The sequence below is a fragment of the Mustela erminea genome, chromosome 3 (assembly GCF_009829155.1).
Source record: "Mustela erminea isolate mMusErm1 chromosome 3, mMusErm1.Pri, whole genome shotgun sequence".
NCBI classification, from domain to species: domain Eukaryota; kingdom Metazoa; phylum Chordata; class Mammalia; order Carnivora; family Mustelidae; genus Mustela; species Mustela erminea.
The window spans coordinates 43,117,855-43,139,046 of NC_045616.1; the positions used below are offsets into that span (position 1 = coordinate 43,117,855).

The following is a 21,192-nucleotide window of genomic DNA, read 5'->3' on the forward strand; positions in this document are numbered from 1 at the left end:
TGAAAATAAGACAGTCTCTTCAACAAATGGTGTTAGGAAAACTCGATGGCCCCATGCAGAAGATTGAAACTGGACCATTTCCTTACACCACACACAAAAATAGACTCAAAATGGATGAAATAAATCAATGTGAGAAAGGAATCCATCAAAATCCTTGAGGAGAACACAGGCAGCAACCTCACCTGCAGCAACTTCTTCCTAGAAACACCGCCAAAGCCAAGGGAAACAAGGGCAAAAATGAACTATTGGGACCTCATCAAGAGCAAAAGCTTTTGCACAGCAAAGGAAACAGTCAACAAAACCAAAAGACAACTGACAGAATGGAAAAGGTATTTGCAAATGACATATCAGATAAAGGGCTAGTATCCAAAATCTAAAAGAACTTATCAAACTCAACACCCAAAGAATAAATAATCCAATCAAGAAATGGGCAGAAGACATGAACAGATATTTTGGCAAAGAAGACATCCAAATGGCCAACAGCCACATGAAAAAGTGCTTAACATCACTCAGCATCAGGGAAATATAAATCAAAACTACAATGAGCTACAACCTCACACCAGTCAAAATGGCTAAAATTAATGAGTCAGGAAATGACAGATGGTGAGGATGCAGAGAAAGGGGAACCCTCCTATACCGTTCATGGGAATGTGAGGTGGTGCAGCCACTCTGGAAAACAGTATAGAGGTTCCTCAAAAAGTTGAAAATAGAGCTACCCTATGATGTCAATTGCACTACTGAGTATGTACCCTAAAGAGTAGTGATCCGAAGGGGCACACATGAACCTGAATGTTTACAGCAGCAATGTCTACAATAGCCAAACTATGGAAAGAACCTAGATGTCCATTAACAGATGAATGGATAAAGAAGATGTGGTATGTACATATGTATGTATGTGTGTGTGTACATATATATATATAAAATGCATGCAATGGAATACTATGCAGCCATCAAAAATGAAATCTTGGCTTTTACAATGACATGGATGGAACTAGAGAGTATTAAGCTAAGCAAAATTGGTCAATCAGAGAAAGATAACCATCATATGATCTCTCTAATATTAGGCATTTGAGAAGCAGGGCAGGAGGCTCGTGGGAGGTAGGGAGGGCAAAAATGAAACAAGATGGGAATGGGAGGGAGAGAAACCATAAGAGAGTCTTAGTCCTAGGAAACAAACTAAGGGTTGCTGGGGGATGGGAGGGGAGGAATAGGGTGGCTGGGTTATGGACACTGGGGAGGGTATATACTATGGTGAGTGCTGTGACTTGTTTAAGACTGATGACTCATAGACCTGTATCCTTGAAGCAAATAGTACATTATATATTAATTTTTTAAAAAGAAAGAAAAAAAAAGACTGAGTTCTAGCCAGTGAAATATGTGCACAAATGACATAAGCCACAATAAGCCTGACACACACACAAAAAACTTCTCATGTAAAGTCTTTTATCTGCTACCTGATTGAAGAGGTCTTGGAGGACCCAGAAATAGGGCAAATTCTGGACTCACCCCAAAATATTCGGAAGGCATCCAAACCAGAGTTAGAAAACAGGACTATTGAAAGAATGAGAAATAAACACACTATGTTAGGCCACTGAAATTTGGTTTGTCAATAATTCGTCAACTCTCTTCCAAGTGGAATTATTCACCTCTGGCTTTGTTTTCCACACTCTTCCCCTGTTTCTAGACTGGGTTTCCTTATACTTTCCCTAAGTCTGATATATGACATCTTAACTATTCAGGAATGGTGCTTGGTTTTAGGTTACTCCCAATGGGCAATGTAAATCCATAACGAAATTACACAAGATTACAAATAACAAATGTTCAGGGTGCTGATATTGTTCGGGATGAAGTTAAATTCCAAATATTTGTGTAAGCATAAAAATAATGTCCTATATTCTCCTTTCAGATGAGCAATATCCCAGAATTTAATACTTAGAATATTGGTTCCTATTAAATAGTTATTGTGATTTTACATGGTTTTACTTAAGGAATTTTTTAAAATTTCTTCTGAATCTATCTTCTCTAGTATGATTGCTCTCTCTTTAAAACCAACTCCCACGTATCTGTCACTGATGAAAACTCTAGAATTAGTTTTGGTTTTTAGCAAGCCCTGATTCTTCTAGAAGCATTTTTTTCAAAACTGGTTTTTGATATATCCACAATTGTAAATATGTAACCTAATCTTTATATCACAAACTTTTAGTCTCTCTTTAGGAATCTTAGTTCAGTGCTTAATAACAGTAGCATCACTATACGATCTGCTCTATGAAACACTATTTTGTGATAAATCTTCCCAGACCACCTAAGGGCTTTTTGTTAATATGTCCTTTTCCCTTTTTTTTTTTTCCTCCAAGCAGTTCACATTTAACCTTAAAGGAATCAGTTTAGTTCTGCTGTGCAGAAATGTCTTTATAACTTACATTCCATTGCTATAGTAGAAGTTTATTTTATAGTCGTTAATAGGCAACAAAGTATATCTTAAGCAAATCGCATATTAGAGATTCTATTTAAATGTCAAAGTGAAACTTTGTAATTTAAACAAGCTCATAATAATAGCAACAAGTTTCAAGTTCTGTGTATTTTCAGGATTTATGTCCCTTTATAGAGTCAGTACTCACTTGAAGCCATGGAGCATCAAAATGGTTCTCTAATAGTTGCAACATGGGCAGTCTTCCTGCTTTGCAGTAACAATTTCCATTCCATGTTTTCTAGCATCTTATTTTCTTCCTTTCAAGAGAGATATCCTTTTCTGACAAAATAATAACAGAATTCTCATCATCTCTTAATAATTACAATCAGGATGTTTCATAAAATTTATGTTTAATGTGACTAGACATCTATTTGATGAATTTTACTATTATTATAGTGTTGGGGGGTTGGTTTGTTTTTGAATATTTGTGATTCATCTAATCCAATGGGAGCATATACAATTATATTGATAAAACATTGGTAGATTTTGTTTTCAGAATCAACAAATACTATTCCTAACCATGAAGCTTCAGAATAATTTCTCATTGTATTATTTTTATGAACAATATGTATTAGAAAAAATGTTTCTAAATGGTTCTTTGATTTTTTTTAGACTTTATTTTTTTTTTAAGATTTTAATCCATCCATTAGAGAGAGAGAGAACACAAGCAGACAGAGTGGGAGTGGGAGAAGCAGGCCTCCGGCCAAGCAGGAGCCTGATGTGGGGCTCAATCCCAGGACCCTGGAATCATGACCTGAGCCAAAGGCAGGCACTTAATGACTGAGCCACCCAGGCACCCCCACTTCTTTTATCTTAATGACTCACGTATTATGTCTCTTTTCTGATTTCCTTTCACACATCCTAGTGGGCTATTTATTGATAACTTTGGATCAACATGACTACTGTAGATTCCTAATTATTCTTTCTCTCTCTAAAACTTCCATTTTCTGTACATAATGGCCTTCTTACTTTTTCTAAAATAATTACATTAGATCATTTTTTCAATCAATAACCTTCTATTGCTAACCAAACTAGTAATTTCTTGGTGAATTACATCTTACTCACTTTTGTAACTCTCACTCCTAGTACCAAGTTCAGCTATATTAAATGCACTTTTAAAGCTAATGGCTTTAAAATTATTCCAAGAAGGTCCTAGAGGAGTAGATAGCAAAAAGCAAGTAATACTGCAAGGGAAGGGAAAGTAAAGAAAAATTATATATAATGAGCTCCTACCGTATCATCTTATATAGTCCCCCAAACAGCCGGTGAGCTAAATATCATTACTCTCATTTCATAGATGTGAAACTAAAGCCAAAAAGTTACATGATAGCCAAGTGCATACAACTTGAAAGTGGCAAGCCAAAAGTCAAAGGTAGGTTTGACTCTAATACATTTTTGCCTCTTTCTCTGGTCTCAGGTCGTACCATCTTTGTTTTGAATCACAAGTATTGGTTTCTCAGCTAGGAGAGAAGGGGGAATTTTATGATAGGCAGAGGAAACAGTACGAACAAATAGGTAGTTATATACATGAGACATTTGGGAAAATTTGAGTAGCCAGTTATTATTGGAGCATAGTTCTACCACCACTTCCACTGGTGGATGATTGGGAAACAGGTGGACAGATGGGGGAACCTGTCAGTGTTCTAGAGCAGCACTTGGGATAGTGGGTAGAATTACCCACTAAATAGTTAGCCATATTAATATATATATTACAAGAGGTGTTCTGGAGCAAGATGGAGCTATCAGCTCTCTGATATTCAAAGGTAACCACTATTTTAATTTCTGAAATTTAGTTTCTGAATGTTATATTAATGGAACCATGCAATTATATTATTTAATGTCTAGTTTCTTTCAGCCAACATTATATCTTTGAGATCCCTCCATATTGTGTAAATGGAAATAAAGTATGTCACTTTCCTTTCCATTTTATGAATGTACCACCCATTATTTATCCATTGATTATTATTATTTTATTGTGGTAAGAACGCTTAACACAAGATCTATCTTTTAAACAAATTTTAAGTGTATATTATTTCTGACTATAAGTACAATGGTGTGGAGAAGATCTCTAGAGTTTATGCCTGTTGATTAATAACTCACTGTTTCTTTTTCCACCCAGCCTCTGGTAAACACCATTCTAATCTTTATGAATTTGATGATTTTAGATACTGCATATAAGTGAAATCACAAAGTACTTGTCTTTCTGTATCTAGTTTACTTCATATAGCATAATGTTCTCAAGGTCCATTCATGTTGTCATAAAATGCAGAATTTTCTTTTTTTTAAGGTTGAATAGTATTCCACTATACACACACACACACACACACACACACACATACACACACACACACACACACACACACATACACACACACACACACACACACACACACACCATGTTTTCTTTTTATTTATCCATTCTAATTCCATCTGGATTCCATCTAATTCCATCTGGATTCCTGTTTGTAGTCATAGGAAGTAATATTGTTATGAATTTCCAGTGTAGTTTTGATGTTTATGTGTGTTTATTTCTGTTGAGTATATGTCTAAGACTGAAATTGCTGTTCACTGAGGGTACATATGTTTAATTTTAGTAGGTAATATCATTTTCCCAAAGTTATACCAATTATACTTCTATTAAAGGGCATGAGAGTTCTAGAACAATACCAACACATGATATCCAAATCCTCATCAACTTTTAGTACTGATATTTTTAATTTAACCATTCTGGGAACTGGCTAATGTTAACTCATTAGAGTTTTAATTTTCACTTTCCTATTAACTAATGATGTTGAGTGTCTTTTCATATATTTATTGAAAATTTGGATATTATATCCTATGACATGTCTATCCAAGTTTCTTGTTCTTTTTACTATCGTTATCTTTCTTTTTTTTTTTTTAAGATTTTATTTATTAATTTGACAGAGAGAAATCACAAGTAGACGGAGAGGCAGCCAGAGAGAGAGAGAGAGGGAAGCAGGCTCTCTGCTGAGCAGAGAGCCCGATGCGGGACTCGATCCCAGGACTCCGAGACCATGACCTGAGCCGAAGGCAGCAGCCTAACCCACTGAGCCACCCAGGCGCCCCAATCGTTATCTTTCTTATTAATTTGTAGGGTTACTTTGTTATAAGCATTGCAAATTTTTTTCCTATTTATACCTTGCCGTTTCACTCTTCTATGGTAGCTTTTGATGAATAAAAGTTCCTAATTTTAATATCATCTACTTTGTCAATATTTGCCAATCTTTTCTTTATAGTTAATACACTTTGTAATACTGATTAAGAAATCATTGGATTTCTTTGGGAGGATAAATAAGAGGTGTTTTGAAGAATCAGGAGTCAGTTAAGGACAGGATCAAAGCGACACAGAAAAAGAACAAGTGAGCAAGGGCAAGTCAGTCAACTTTAGGTTCATGGCAAGTTCAGGGCAAGTCAGGCACCTTTAGGTTCATGGTATGTGGATGTACTGGTATTATTTAAGGCTACAGAGTTGAAATGGATACTACATATTACTCAGATCCCTTCTGCCAAACAGGGTTCAGTCTAAGTTTCTTTGGAATGACCTAAGGAAAACAGGTATGCATATTCAGAGGCAATCTCCATATGAGGACAATTGCAGCATACCAGCTCAGCAGAACACTACTTTCACTATATACTAGGATTCTCCAGCTAAAGCTATAGGTCCTAGATGTAGAGCAGGGTGTATGTTAGCCAGGTTTGGCATGAAATAAAAGATAACATGAAGAAACAGGTATCCATACTGGGAGGTGTATATACTAAAGGGTTGGTTCCCTCGGTGAATTATCTTAAAGAACCTTATGAATTATCCTCAAACAAGTACAAATGTAAATGCCTATATGTTAGGGAAAGCCATCCAGTGTTTTCCACGTGGTCTGTCTGCTTGGATATGTGATACAGGTTTGCATAAACTTTATATTGCTCCTTCCCCACTGGAGAGTAGATTACTCAGGTTTTCCAGTTTTAAGATTTAAACCAGCTTCTGAAGAAGGGATTGAAAGGAGAAAGAAATCTCTTTGCTTGTTTAATTGAAAAAAAAGCAAGAAGTTTATGATTTCAGGCATGACCAGATTTGGGAGCTTAAAGACAAATGACTGGGTCTCTCTCATTCTTTGTTTCTGAAGTCTATGTATTTATTAGTGACAGCTAATTACCACTGTAACATACTGGTAATGAACACAAGTTCTAGACCCAGATTGTTGAGGTTCAAGTCTCGGCTTTACCACTAGCTGTGAAACTTTGGGCAAAACATTTAGCTTCCTTTACTTCATTTCTGGATTGGGGATAATAAATATTTACCCTGCTTCTAAGGGCTATTGTAGACTAAACAACTAGTTGTATGGTTAATTAACACCAATTAATTGTTCAATTAATTGTTCAATTAATATCATCTAGCCATATATTGATTCTATTTTATTCTGCATTAATTTCAATCTTAGATAGGCTCTCCTTAGGCAAGCTCTCCACACACAGTAGCAAAATTGTCAACAACAGCTCAAGATTTTTAATACTGGTTTAAATCTGTTGTAAAGGAAGCTTTTCTGCCCCCCAACAATTTCAAATATAGCTCAGAATTTATCCTCTTGTCTTCTATTGTGTAGTTATCCATGGCCCAAGCACTATGGCTAGACTAATGTGATTCTCCAACCGGATCACATAATCACTCCTGGACCAAAGCTGGGGGAGGATCAGTCCCAACCTAATAAAGTGAATTGACAATGGAAGAGAAGCAATGCCTTAAAAAAAAGAAAAAACAAAAAAAAACTCATGTATTTACCATGAGAAAGGAGAACATCCTGGCCAAGCTAAAACATTAAATGTCCAACAGAAGCAGGGATCCTGTAGGTTTCCTTGAGCAGCTCATCCAGGTAACCAACAGGGCTTGTTCTTGGGAAGGCAGGATATAGGGGGAAAGAGATGGAAGCTTTGATGGCATGAATGTGGTGATTAGCTGAATGGGTAGAACAATACACTTTTTGAAAATTACACTGTAGCAGATTATGCCTTGGGTCTGCATAGTAAATGCATTGGAAATAATCTAAAACATAGCTGGAGCAGTAATTGGTCCAAGATGGTAGATGACAGACGAATGGATACAGAGATATAGAACTTTGAGCAGTGACTGCTGGAAGCATGAGGAGAAATGGGCTCAATGACAGGATATCAGTGTTGGGTACTTTTTCTTAATAAATCATATGACAATGACTAGGGGAACTGGAGGTTCAGTACAGAGAAAATGCTCTTGCTGGTCTGCCATTTTGGCGAATGCATCTACCAAGATTGTGATGTGGTCTCTGAAAAGATTCAAGCATTTCCCCAATCTAGGGTGATGATTTTGCAGATGGCCTAAGGGGTTGGAGTGAATAAAGAAAGTCTTCCAGAATTTCCTAATCCCAAAGAAAGAAATAACTGAGTAGTGCCATAGTATAGGGCATTGCATTTTTCTTCTTTTTTTTTTTTAATTTAAAATTCAATTAGCCAACATATATTATATCATTAGTTTCAGATATAGAGTTCAATAATTCATCAGTTGCATACAACACCCAGTGCTCATCACATCAGGTGCCCTCTTTAAAGCCCATCCCTCAATTACTCCATCCCCCACCCAGCTAGGGCATTGTATTTAGAGAAAGCACCTTTTTTTTTTTAAGATTTTATTTATTTATTTATTTATTTGAGAGAGGGGAAGGGTCAGAGGGAAAAACAGACTCTCTGCTGAGCAGGGAGCCTGATGCCAGACAATCCTGGGACTCCAGGATCATGATCTGAGCCATAGGCACTTGCTTAACCAACTGAGCCACCCAGGCACGCCTGAAAGAGCACTGAAATTTCTAAAAGCAACACCAGCATGAGAGTACAATTAAGACTTATGTTTGTACTTCCTCATTTGAATGATGGAGCATGGTGTTTTTGTCTAGTTTAGGACCTGATTGGGGTTATGTCTGGCTCATTACCAGACACTAAAAGGCAAAATCTCCACTTGTTTCTGCCTAATTGTCTCAGTTATTGTCAGTTGTGGCCAACTAGTGGACTCACAGTCTGGGCCAGCTTCCCAGTCAGCTCTCTCTTGAGGTCCTCCTGATCTAAGCCATAAGTGTGGGCCAGTTGCTCTTAGAAGAACCTAAATTCTGCATTTACACTTTCCAAAACAGATGTGCTAAATGTTCTGTTAAGGTAAGCTGGACATTTCAAACACAGTCTAGAAGATGGCCAGAAACCCCCATACAACTCACCAATAGGAAATTGCCACGATACCTAAATAAAAATGTGCATTTATCTATGCCTAATTAGCAAAAGACTAAAACTACTCTTTTTAAGTTCCATATTCATTCATTAGAAAAATAATTATTTATTTTTAAATTTTATTTATTTGAAAGAGAAAGAGCACCAGTGGGGGGAGAAGCAGAGGAAGAGGCAGAAGTAGACTCCCTACTGAGCAGGGAGCAGAAAAATATTTATTGAGCACTTATAGTATGCCAGAAAACTTTTCTTAGGTGCTGGGCATGTTTCTGTGATTACAGCAGATAAAAATTACTGCCCTCATCTAGCTCACATTCTAGAAAGGTAGGACAGACATTAAACATGGTAAGTAAAGTGCACATTATGGAAGGAAATGCTATAGTGTCTGAGATTTGCTTTAACATATACAGAAATAAAAGTAGTGGGGGTATAAGTTAAATAATGCTGGTAAAATATAGATAATTGCTGAAGCTTGGTGATGGAAACATGGCAATTCATTATCCCATTCATACACACCCACAGACAACACACAATTGTGATAAACACCACATAGAAAAGTAAAGCAGCATAGGAGAATAAGAAGTAGTTGGGTACAATTATAAACAAACCATGGAAAGGTGACATCTGAGCAAAGATCAAAGGGATAGGGTCATACAGTTATTCACTCTACTCAGATATATAGTAACGATGAGGTCTTTTCATTTTCTGTAACCCATCTGATCTTTCTTGGGAGTCCCCACTTGCTTTTGGGAAGCAGGAAAGAAAAAAAAAAAATCTACATTTAATCCAGTCCAAGAAAACCTCAGCCTCATCTACTTGTCTGAAAGGTAAAAGAAGATGAGACACTATGAGGCAATCTGGAGACACAAACTTCTAGTATCCATGGTGAACACAATCTTCTAAGTTAAATGTAACAGGTCTAAAGCATCTCAGTGTTTTCTGTGCATACAAGTCTGTACTTTTTTTTTTTGCCTAACCCAAGCTTATCATTTCTATGTTCTCATCTTTCTTCCACAATTTCTCTCCGCCTTACCTTCCAGTGGCTCCCTCCTTTTTCCCCCAAGGTGACAATAACTAGACTACAGATTGTTCTACCACTGTTTACCAATTACTTCATTTTCTTATTGTATTTTCCTATTTAAATATCGTGATCCTGAAGAGGAACTCCATTATTCAGGACACCAGGAGTGGGGCCTTATACAGCATCAGTCAGTTAGAGCCCGTCCTTTGATCAGATTCCAGTTGTGGTTTTTAGCTCATCCTCTGCTTATCATCATAATAATGAAAACATTCTGTACTTGCCTCATCCTTATCTATTTTTCAGAATGTCTTGGTAAACTTATACTTCCCCCTGAATTCAGTAATGAACTCAGTGACTTTATCCATTTTGTTTTTTATAACCTACATTAATGTAATTCCATTACAGATTTTTTCCTTCTGATCAATTCTACTCAACACCAAGAATTTGAATACTCTGATTCTTCTGATTCTCTCCCCCAAGCATTGTCCGACCCCTGTCATCCCCTCCAGAAGCTGACTTAACTTCTCTTTTTCCCAATTGAATCCTCCCTTTTTGAAAAAACCACTAGGCTAGTTTTTTGGTTGTTTTTAACTCTGATCCCAGTTCAGTGTGTTGTGAATAGTGTATTAAAAAGAGATGAAATTGTAGTGGATAAAGTATATCAAAATACATCGCAAACAATAAGTTTTTTATGGAACAGTTTTGTTTCAGCTATTATATTTATACTATATTTATAATGAATATAAGTACATTTGAACTGGGTTATAACACAATGTTTCCTATTGTGATTAGGGGTGCCCTGAAAGCCCAGTGGCTATCAGGCCTAGCTTTTGATATGTTAAATGCAAGTAAAAGGAGTTTAGGAAAACCTTTTCACTCTCCAGGTTTGCAAGACAATTATCTTCCTAGAGAGGGGTCAAGAAAGTCAGCTTTTGAATCTAAAGCTCATCAATGTCCTTTTTGGGGTAGCTTCTTCCGTATAATAGCCTCTAGCTCCTTCTGTGTAACAAGCCTCAAAGTAAGGGAGAGAAAGGTTGCAAAAAAAACCACTAAGTTGTATCATATTATATTATAAACTAGCATCCTATTAAATGTGCCAATTTTGAGTCTTAGGCTTCCATGTGGACTTGCAGTTGCTTAAGCAAGAACAGCATTTTTTTTTTCTCACTGACCCCAAGACATGTCTGAGGAATGAAGCAATGTTGGCTTGCAGATCCCTAGAACAGCTGTGGGAGAAACTGCTGCTACCTGCAGGAGAAGCAGTTTCTCTTTCTAACAAACTAATTCAGCCAGGTGGATAGGTATAAATATTATGGTCAGCATTTCCCTCCCTCACCCTGCCTTATCTTTGGGCTTCAACAGATGCACTTATCCCACTAGAACACTAGAATATAAGGGGTTTTGTTGACTACTATATCATTAGTAGCCAGAACAGCATCTAGCTTCATAGCATGTGCTTGTAAAAAAAAAAAAAAAAAAAAAAAAAATTGTTGGGGGAAAAAAAAAAAAAAACTGCTGACTTAAAGTGTATTTTTACATATCTTGAGGAAAAATATACTCCTATAATGAAGTTAGCAGCAGAATGTCCATAGTCCCCACAAAGGGATTAAGTGTTAAATTACCCTGGGCTGCAGACCTTAGAGCATGAGAATGACTATGGTAAGTAACTCCATTACCTGCAAAGGTCCAAAATAAACAAAGGCAAGTCAGAATCCCAAGATTCAAGAATTGAGAGTGGGAATTTACACACAAATGCCAGGTTCAGGAAGTGGAAATGATGGAATGAAGACTCAAGGAATGTATAAGAAATGGACCACAAACAGGGAAGTGGGTCCAGGATGATTTTTGCAAACACTGGGTAGTCTCTTATACAAGCCTATAGCTAAGTGACATGTGGTAAATTAGACGGATTAAGAGGTACAGGGTTGAAATGAGCAGAAAATGAGCAGATGGCTAAAGAAGTAAAATTGGATATATAGATGGGCTTTGGGGCAAAAAAAAAAAGAAAAAGAAGAAGTGAAGGCCTGAATAAAGCAGAGGAAAAACTAGATTTTTAGTTGATGATGAATTGTTAGTAAGCTCTTAAGGAAGCATAACAATGATTAAGGTAATCTACTTTGAGGAACTGGGAAGACAGTGATTGTATTAAAAAGGAATGGGGACCAGGGGGGAGCAGTTTTGTTCACTTTATGAGTTGAGTTTTAAACATATCTGTAGAAAATTCAAGTTGAGGGACGCCTGGGTGGCTCAATGGGTTAAAGCCTCTGCCTTTGGCTCAGGTCATGATCTCAGGGTCCTGGGATCGAGCCCACATCATCAGGCTCTCCGCTCAGTGGGGAGCCTGCTTCCTCCTCTTTCTCTGCCTGTCTCTCTGCCTACTTGTCATCTGTCAAATAAATAAATAAAATCTTAAAAAACAAAAACAAAAACAAAAAGAAAATTCAAGTTGAGAGGTCAAAAAGGCCTTTGGAAATTCTCCTGTGGATCTCAGAAAAGATTAGATTTGGAACTAAAGATTTAGGGAACCAATTGTAAGTACTAATGAATTTCACAGGGACAAGTTGAATGTAAAGATTGCTCATGGAATCATAGAAAAGAGAGTGAAGCACATAAGGATGAGGTAGTTTAACATGTAGGGGATAAATGGAAGATCATCCAGTAAAAGGAATGTAGATAAAATAGGAGCAGTGGTATTTAAGAAAATGAATTTGATATCCAAGTCTTGTGTTCGTCCTTCCCCCATGATTATGCCACATGTGATAGCTAAAATTAATCACCTCATTCAAATTTCTCTCTTCCTTTCTCTCCCCTATTTCCATATATGCAAATATATATATACACACACGCACACACACACACACACACACACACACACACACACACAACTATTGCAGGGCCGGATCCTTGGAAACACACCCTGAGATTCTGAGATCTGCATGTAGGAGGCCTGTTGGGGGTGGGGTTTTCTCTCAGAAACAAGATCTGTGAGCCCTAAGAGAAATAGTATTGGGTAGAGGGAGAATTTGAACTGTGATGCCATTGTAACACAGGCCTCCGTTGACCCGTGTGAGATCTGAAGCCTCCTCAGAGAAGCTCCCCATGTCGACAGAGGGAGTGTAAATGTGATGCAGGATCTTCTTCAGATCAAGAGGAATTTCAAGATTAGAAGGTAGCTATGAGAGGTCCCCAGCCAACACTCCAGGTGGATGTTAGCATGGGTGTCTCAGTCCTAAAGGGGTTGAAATCTGGGTGTTACAGCACAGCATCCAAGATTCTCATTTATATTTCTACAGGTACATGCACATGTGTATTTACTGATTCTCTGGTTCATCAGTGAGTATATAATAAAAAATGATTACTCAGGACAGAAGCATTTTGTTTGATATAGCATAAATACTCTGGTAAGCTGACTGACTGCACCTGCTGTTGTTGAGAAGCTACCAGTAAGAACAATTTTCCAACTCATATCCCAGAAGCCCAGAAGCAGAAAGAGCATAAACTTGGGTGGGAAAACCAAGGTTGGGGGATCTTATCTCTTCCCTAAGAGAAACAGTCAATAAAAATGTCTATTTTATGCCCTGATCTTTACAGTTTGCTCATATTGTAGCATCAAAACGGGAACTGTGTTGTATTACTTAGAGCCACCTATACAATAAGAAATATAATTTTGCCAGAAATTTTCAAAGCCTATCAAAGTTTCAAAGTTCTTACTAAGAATAATTTTTTTAAAGATTTTATTTATTTATTTGACAGACAGAGATCACAAGTAGGCAGAGAGGCAGGCAGAGAGAGAGAGGAGGAAGCAGGCCCCCCGCCGAGCAGAGAGCCCGATGCGGGGCTCGATCCCAGGACCTTGGGATCATGACCCAAGCCGAAGGCAGCGGCTTAACCACTGAGCCACCCAGGCGCCCCCTAAGAATAATTTTTAACCAACATACAGATGTAATATGCTGTGATGATTTTTTTTTTTTGGAGGGGACTTATACTGTTTCTGCTTTGGCTCACTTGGAACTCTCAGCAGCACTCTAAGACAGTGAGGGCCAGACTCTGGCCAGCACTCTGGTGTCTGGAGATGTTGTGCAAACAACCTATCCAGCGCTTTACCTTTTTGAAGGGAAGGAGGCCAGAACGATAGTTAAGAGGAGGGAAGGCCCCAAATGCACCATGAGCAGGGCAATGCAGAGTTCTCACGGGCTAAATTAAAAAAAAAAAAAAAAAAAAATCTAGTCAAGCAAAGTAATATAGACCTGAGATTTAATATATAATGATTTTTATATATCATCCAAACTTAATACTAATAGTGCAAAGCAAGCCCAAGACTTTTATGCTTTGTAAAAATATGTTTCGGGGTTGTCTCAAATCCTCTTTGTAAAGAATTCAGATGTATACAAATATTAACATACAAATAGAAATACAGTCAATGAAAATGAGGAATAGGATCAGGAAGAGGAAGAGGCATCAGATTTATTTGTGAATTCAGATTTATTGGTGAACTCAGAAAATATTAACTAATTCTGAGGGGGTAAACCTGATCTTATTCAAGCCTAAAGTTCTTCAGATCTCTTCTGAATCCACTGCAAAGTTCATAACTAGTTTCCATTTCATGGATGCAAATTAAACGGATGGTTTGTTGTGGTAATATGGACAAAATTAAATAAATTCTGCCATCAAGTGGTTAGGCAGTCTTAGAGGTATCACACACAATCTTTAGGCTTTCATCTTCTTACCTATAAAGTGAGGGGGTCAGACAATTACTAAGGATACTTTATGCTGTAAGGGATACATGAGAGGTTTAAATGATTCATTAGTAATAAATATAAAGAGCATGTAGCACATTACTGAAGGAGCATTTTAAAAGCAGAATTATAGGATTTTGGCTCTGAAATATATGTTAAGCTATAGAATTCTTGAAAGCAGTCTATTACTGCCCTCTCCTGTTAATTATATGGTGAAAATAAGAAATAAAACAGAAGATATGTGAAAGGTACTAAGAGGTACGTCACAACACACGCAATGTCACTAGTCATTTGGGAAATGGAAATTATGATCACCATGAGATATCACTTGATGCCTGTTAGAATGGCTGTCATCAAAAAGCAAGAGACAAGAAATGCTGGCATGGATGCTGAGAAAAGGGAGCACTTGTGCACTGTTGGTGGGATTGTAAATTGGTACAGTTATTATGGAGGATCCTCAACAAATTGAAAATAGAACTACACCATGGTGCAGCAATTCCACTTTTGGGTCTATATCCAAAGGTAAAGAAAACAAACTAGAGAAGATATGTACACCTCCATGTTCACCTCATTATTTACAGTAATATTATTTACAATAGCCAAGATATGGAACCAATCCAAGTGTCCATCAACAGATGAGTGGATAAAGTAGTTACCCCCAACCTAAACACATTCAGTTGAATATTACTCATCCATTAAAAACAAAACAAAACAAAACAAAACAAAAAACAAGGAAATCTTACCATTTGTTTTGTGACAACACAGATGAATTTTGAAGGCATTATGCTAAGTAAAATAAGTCAAATACAGAAAAACAAATGCTGTACAATCTTACTGTACAAAACCAAAAACCAAAAACCAAAAAATCCGAACTCATAGAAAAAGAGATCAGACTTGTGGTTAACAGAGGCAGAGAGATTGGGGGAGGGGAAATTGGAGGAAGGTGTTCAAACGATACAAACTTCTGGTTATAAGATAAATACATATTAGGGATGTAATGTACATGATGACTATAGCTAATACTGCTGTATGATATATAGAAAAATTGTTATAGTAAATCCTAAGAATTCATCACTAGGAGAAATTTTTTCCTTTTTTTCTCTTTTTATTGTATCTATATAAAGAAATTGATGTTAGCTAACTTATGATTGTAATCATTTCATAATATATGTAAATCAATCATTCAGTATGTCTTAAACTTATACAGTGATGTATATCAACTATTTTTCAATAAAACTGGAAAAAAGAAGTAAAACAAATATGAAGCATTTTTATTTTAAACTAACTTAAAAGATTCCTAACACCCGTCTCAGCAAATATTCATTTACTCACAAAAAGGAGGAAATATATTAAAATACGGCATTCATGTTGAGTTTGATCAAACATTGTAAATTTTTATAGTTAATAAAAAAGCCCATGACTATCATTGTATTAAGAAATTGATCCAAGGAAATAATATGCAACATGTGAGGCATCATGAATTCATGTCATTAAATGTCACTGTAGTACTTATAAAGCATAAGAGCATTTTTAAATGTCATAAAGGAGCACAGCTGATCTGGTCATTATTTTGCCTCTGAAAAAGCAGCAAGGAAATTTCTATTATATACATGCTTGCCAAAATCTCAAAGTTCAAGGGTGTATCGCAAATATCATTAATGTCTCCTGACAACTAATGTTCTTATTCGGTATTTGATTTAAATTTCCTGTTTTTATTTTGGGGTTTTTTGGTTGGGTTTTTTTTTTTTTTTTTTTGGTTCTTGTTGTTTTATTCTGAACATCAGAAATCAACATTTTAAAGATTTTTTTTAATTTATTTGTCAGAGAGAGAGAGAGAACCCAAGCAGGCAGAGCAGCAGGCAGAGCAGCAGGCAGAGGCAGAGAGAAGCAGGCTCCCCACTGAGCAAGGAGCCCAATGCGGGACTCGATCCCAGGACCCTGGGATCACAACCTGCGCTGAAGGCAGTACTTAACCAACTGAGCCACCCAGGCGTCCCCAGAAATCAACATTTTAAAATCGCAACATGAATACCCTTTCTTCTACATTCAAAATGCAACATTCCATTCACTCAACAACTATTTAAATTGATACGTAACTCACATTCCATAAAATTCACTACTTTAAAGTATGTAATTCAGTGTTTTTTAGCTAAGTCACAAGGGACAACTATTTATTGAACGCCTACTATGTGCCAGGTTTCTGGTTAATTTGATATTCATGAACTAACACAGTTTTCAAATTACAATATGAATATTCCTTATCTATGCCAGATAAATCAGGCAAGTTTGGAATAATTCTTAGTTCCTGACCAGAGATGAATTTAGCCAATGTGAAAAATGAAATATGCTTCCAGAGTTAAAAAGAATGCAGAGTGCAGTTAAGAATTGTTTCCCCTTTGGCATAGTCTGGCTTGCTCATGACCTTAGATTAAATCCCTGGTATCACCTGGATATGTGAAATGGTTTATAACCAGGTAGAACTGGAGATCATAGAATTTTAGAGCTGAAAGGTGCCTTAGAGATCATCTATATCTTTTACCTCCACTATGCAAATCAGAGAATCAAAGACCAGAGAAGGTTAACAACCAGCTCAAAGTCACAAATTCAGAGCAAAACTTTCAAATCCTTACATAATGCTTATTTCTCTATAACACATTCCACACTGTAATTCTCAGGTGCCCAGGATTCTTGGGAGGAACCAGTGGGACTTCTGGGATGACAGAGAAGTGACTGAGTCTAAGAGACTCTACAGACCTCCCTAACTTCAATTCTAACATCTCTACTTTTACTACTTTTCCATACAATTCTAAATAAGCTTTTGATATTTTAATATTGTGCATATTTGAAAGTCAAAAAAGGAAAGCAATTTTCATTTACTGACCTCTTATTTAGATATTGAAATCACAGAAAAGAAATATACTGGGTAAGTGATTGTATTTATTAACCGAATGCAAATCTATATCAAAAAACAGATTTCTATTGTTTCTGTAGTATTAATCTGAACTGAAAATAGATTAGCATCTTCCCAAGAACACTTGATTTTTAAAAGTACTTATAAGGATTTAAAGTCTACTTATGCCCAAAGGAGTCATAAAGATGCCTTGCCTAACAGTCTACTCAAATACAGTCTAATATTAGTATAGTACTACCAGTAACATAGTATTTATTTCCTAATGGAACTGGTCTTCCAGGGGTACAAAAGGCTGATCTGGCAACTGAATTTGGGGTGAAAAGAGTGGGGTGCAGCCACTCAAGAGATCAATGTTATTTGAAAATCATTTCAGTTAATGTTTCTCTGTAGACTCTGACACTTTCTTGAGTCACTTACTATACTAGTTTTCCCAAATGAAGCACCACAGATTGGGTGGCTTAGAAAACAGCCCAAGGTCAAGGTGTCAGCAGGGTTGATTTCTTCTGGAACTTCCTCCTTGGCTTGTTCATAGCCACCTTTTCCCCCTGAGTCCTTCCATGGTCTTCCCTTTTGTATCTGATCCCAAATTACCTTTTTATGAAGACACCAGTCACACTGAATTAGCTTCATTACCTCTTTCAAAACCTTATCTCCAAATGCAGTCACATTCTGAGGGATGGGGAGTTAGGACTTGAATATATGTGTTTTGGGAAGACATAATTCAGTCCACAGCACTTACCATGAAGCAATAAATGCTGCTAGTCAGTGTTTAGCAAGCAGCTCTCCAAAAAGGAAAAGACTTGAATTGCAGCATTTGCTTATTTCTATGGCAAAAATTCTCCCACCACAGCCAATTGCAAGCTACCAGTGTAATTTCTCTGACTGCAGATTTTGGAAGTGATGCAACACGGCACACCATTTTTTACTATTTCTACCACAGAAATATATAGATGTAAATAAACTTAAGAGATCAGAAGTCAGCTAACTTTTCCCTAGAGTGCCAGGTAGTAAATATTTTCGATTCGCTCAACTCTTGAATTGTAGCAAGAAAGCAGCCATGGGCAGCATGTAAACAGATGGGCATAACTGTGTTCCCGTAAAACTCCACTTTGCTTGACTTATTTCGCTAAGCATGATACGCTCTAGTTCCATCCGTGTAGTCACAAATGGCAAGATTTCATTTCTTTGGATGGCTGCATAGTATTCCATTGTGTATATATACCACATCTTCTTGATCCATTCATCTGTTGATGGACATCTAGGTTCTTTCCATAGTTTGGCTATTGTGGGATTGGGAGGGAGACAAACCATAAGTGACTCTTAATCTCACAAAACAAACTGAGGGTTGCTGGGGGGAGGGGGTTTGGGAGAAGGGGGTAGGATTATGGACATTGGGGAGGGTATGTGCTTTGGTGAGTGCTGTGAAGTGTGTAAACCTGGTGATTCACAGACCTGTACCCCTGGGGATAAAAATACATGTTTATAAAAAATAAAAAATTAATAAAAAAAAACCCAAAAAAACAAAAAAAACTCCACTTTGCAGTTGGCCTTTGCCTAATGATACAGACTTGGGGGGATGTAGTGTTCAAAATGCTTCTTCAGCAACTTTCAATCAGCACTCCATGGTTCAGCCTCCCTTCCCATCCCCTTGATCAAGTTCTTCAGCTTCTAGTTGCTGGCACCCCTAAGCCTTTCCAGGCTAGATCAGGATAGCCATGGAAGTATACTGCTTCTATCTCCCTTCAAGACAGAACTTGCAATTCAGCTGCAATTAACGCCATTAAGGTAACTGCCTCTACCTGCAGTATTTTCAGGTTTTAATACAGCATTCCAACTGAGGCAAACTCTCCTGCTCAGCCAATGACTGAGCATGGCGGTGGTACTAGGGCCCAGCCATCTTTGCTCAATGTAGGATTTCCCCAACAGGAATATTTGCTCCATAGCTCCGCATTGTGCTGGCTAAGCTTTTGTGGTATTTGTACCATCATCTGAAACCTTTCTTTCCCAATCCTGCTTTCTCTCCCTTCATCTTTTTTCCAATAGGCTTCCTGGACAACTAACTTAGTGCCATCATCTGTTTCTTGGAATACCCTGAGTGAGACACTTGGTAAAAGGAGTTGTCTAAGAAATCAGTAAGAGGGGGTTTGGGAAACTGGGTCTGAACTGTCCCACTGTTCGTGAACCTCACCACATGTGGTATCTGGGGCTTGGATAGTCTCTGGTACAATGTGGTGGCCCAGTTAAGAAAACATTCACCAGTTGTCACTAGGGAGATTCTCCTGAAGCAGAGGAATGCCATGACAGGGGCAAAAATGCGGGCAATTCAAAAGTGTGTGTAGGTGTATGAATAATAGATACAAGCTATTATTAGCTGGCTATTATTAAGTTGCACTGAGGCCTACAGAAGGTTAATGAAAACCAGAGAGCAGTTAACCAAGTGAAAACTACTTCCCTAGTGGCTTCCAAAGACACCTTTGCCTCCTGGCCTGAGAAAAACAGAAAAAGCTTTAACACCAAACCCAAAACTTAAATCAATCAAGAAGCTTTAAAAACAACTGAAGCCAAGGGTAGATAACTTGTTGGAAAAATCAGGACCCTCATAAACGAGGCATATGGAGAGCTGTGTGGATGCCCCCAAAGATTCTGAGAGACTTCCATGAACACTCAGAACCTACAGAAGTTGCCCACCTTTCTGGTTAAAAGCTAGCACTCCTGGACTCCTCCATGGCTCAGTTGGTTAAGCAGTTAAGCTGTTAAGTGTCTGCTTTCGCTCAAGTCATGATCTCATGGTCCTGGGATCAAATCCCTCATAGGACTCCTTGCTCAGGGGGAGCCAGCTGTTCCCCCCTCTTTGCTCCCTCCTTTCTCTGTCAAATAAATAAATAAAATCTTTTTAAAAAGTAGAAAAAGAAAAAAAGAAGCTAGCACTCCCCCACGCAGAAAGTCACCACAGTAAGTGCTTCTGAACAAAAGAGGACTCTCTAAGAAACTTAGCCCACCTTCTTTCATAGCTGCTACACCACATGGGAATATGCTAGGCAGCAAGAACTAGTCAGCATATACTGACCCAAAACAGGGGAATATTTGGGCAGGTTTTCAGAGCACTTGATCAAAAGAGCTAGAACATAAGAGTAGATAAGGGTAAGCTATTGACTTGTTGGCATTCTTGGGTTATGGGAATTCACAACCTGACAGGGTCCCAGGGGATGGTGAAAATCTCCTGTTAGGATGGATCCTAAAAGTTTGGAGAAAGTAATGGCCTATGCTGAGAGATGCTGAAATGCCTAAATTGTCACACCCGACAGTGGAGGGTAAGATTTAAAAGATCAGAGAAGTAGATATATTATGCGAGGCCAGAGCCCAGAATGGAAGATTATGTTCCATGAGAGGGTACATCGTTCTCCAAAACCAATGGGCATGCCCTGGTAAGAGAGGTATCACCCTCATGAAGAAGTTCAGTGACAGCTTACCTCTAAAGACCAGGGCTTATTGTCGGTGATACTATCATAAAACTTGGTTTATTAGTAGCAATGGGAATGATGGGGCCCAGATGCATAGCAGATCCAGAAGATAGAACTTAATACCAGAAGTCAGCATGTCACAATTATCATAATGACTGAGGAAATCAGCATGATAGCCAAGGGAGTTCGACCTGGAAGAAGTTGTGGAGATGTCTTCTAGAAGTGCCCCTAAGAGAAAAAAAAAAAAAAAATGATGGGCCGGCAATAAGAATACTGCCTAATGTATGTAATCAAAGAAAGGAAGAATGAATGAGGAGACCGAGCATGGTCACTAT

The 21,192-nt window shown here is 37.7% G+C and overlaps 1 protein-coding gene across 1 annotated transcript in view; it reads right to left on the bottom strand.

The window, feature by feature from the left end:
* Positions 1 to 13,860: 13,860 nt before the first annotated feature.
* The window catches only part of LOC116586097 (wiskott-Aldrich syndrome protein family member 2-like), a 30,434-nt gene continuing 23,102 nt past the window's right edge, over positions 13,861 to 21,192 (bottom strand). Inside the window, exon 2 of the mRNA XM_032335670.1 lies at positions 13,861 to 13,943. The gene's annotated coding sequence lies outside the window, so the exon portion shown is untranslated. The remainder of the gene's footprint in view (positions 13,944 to 21,192) is intronic.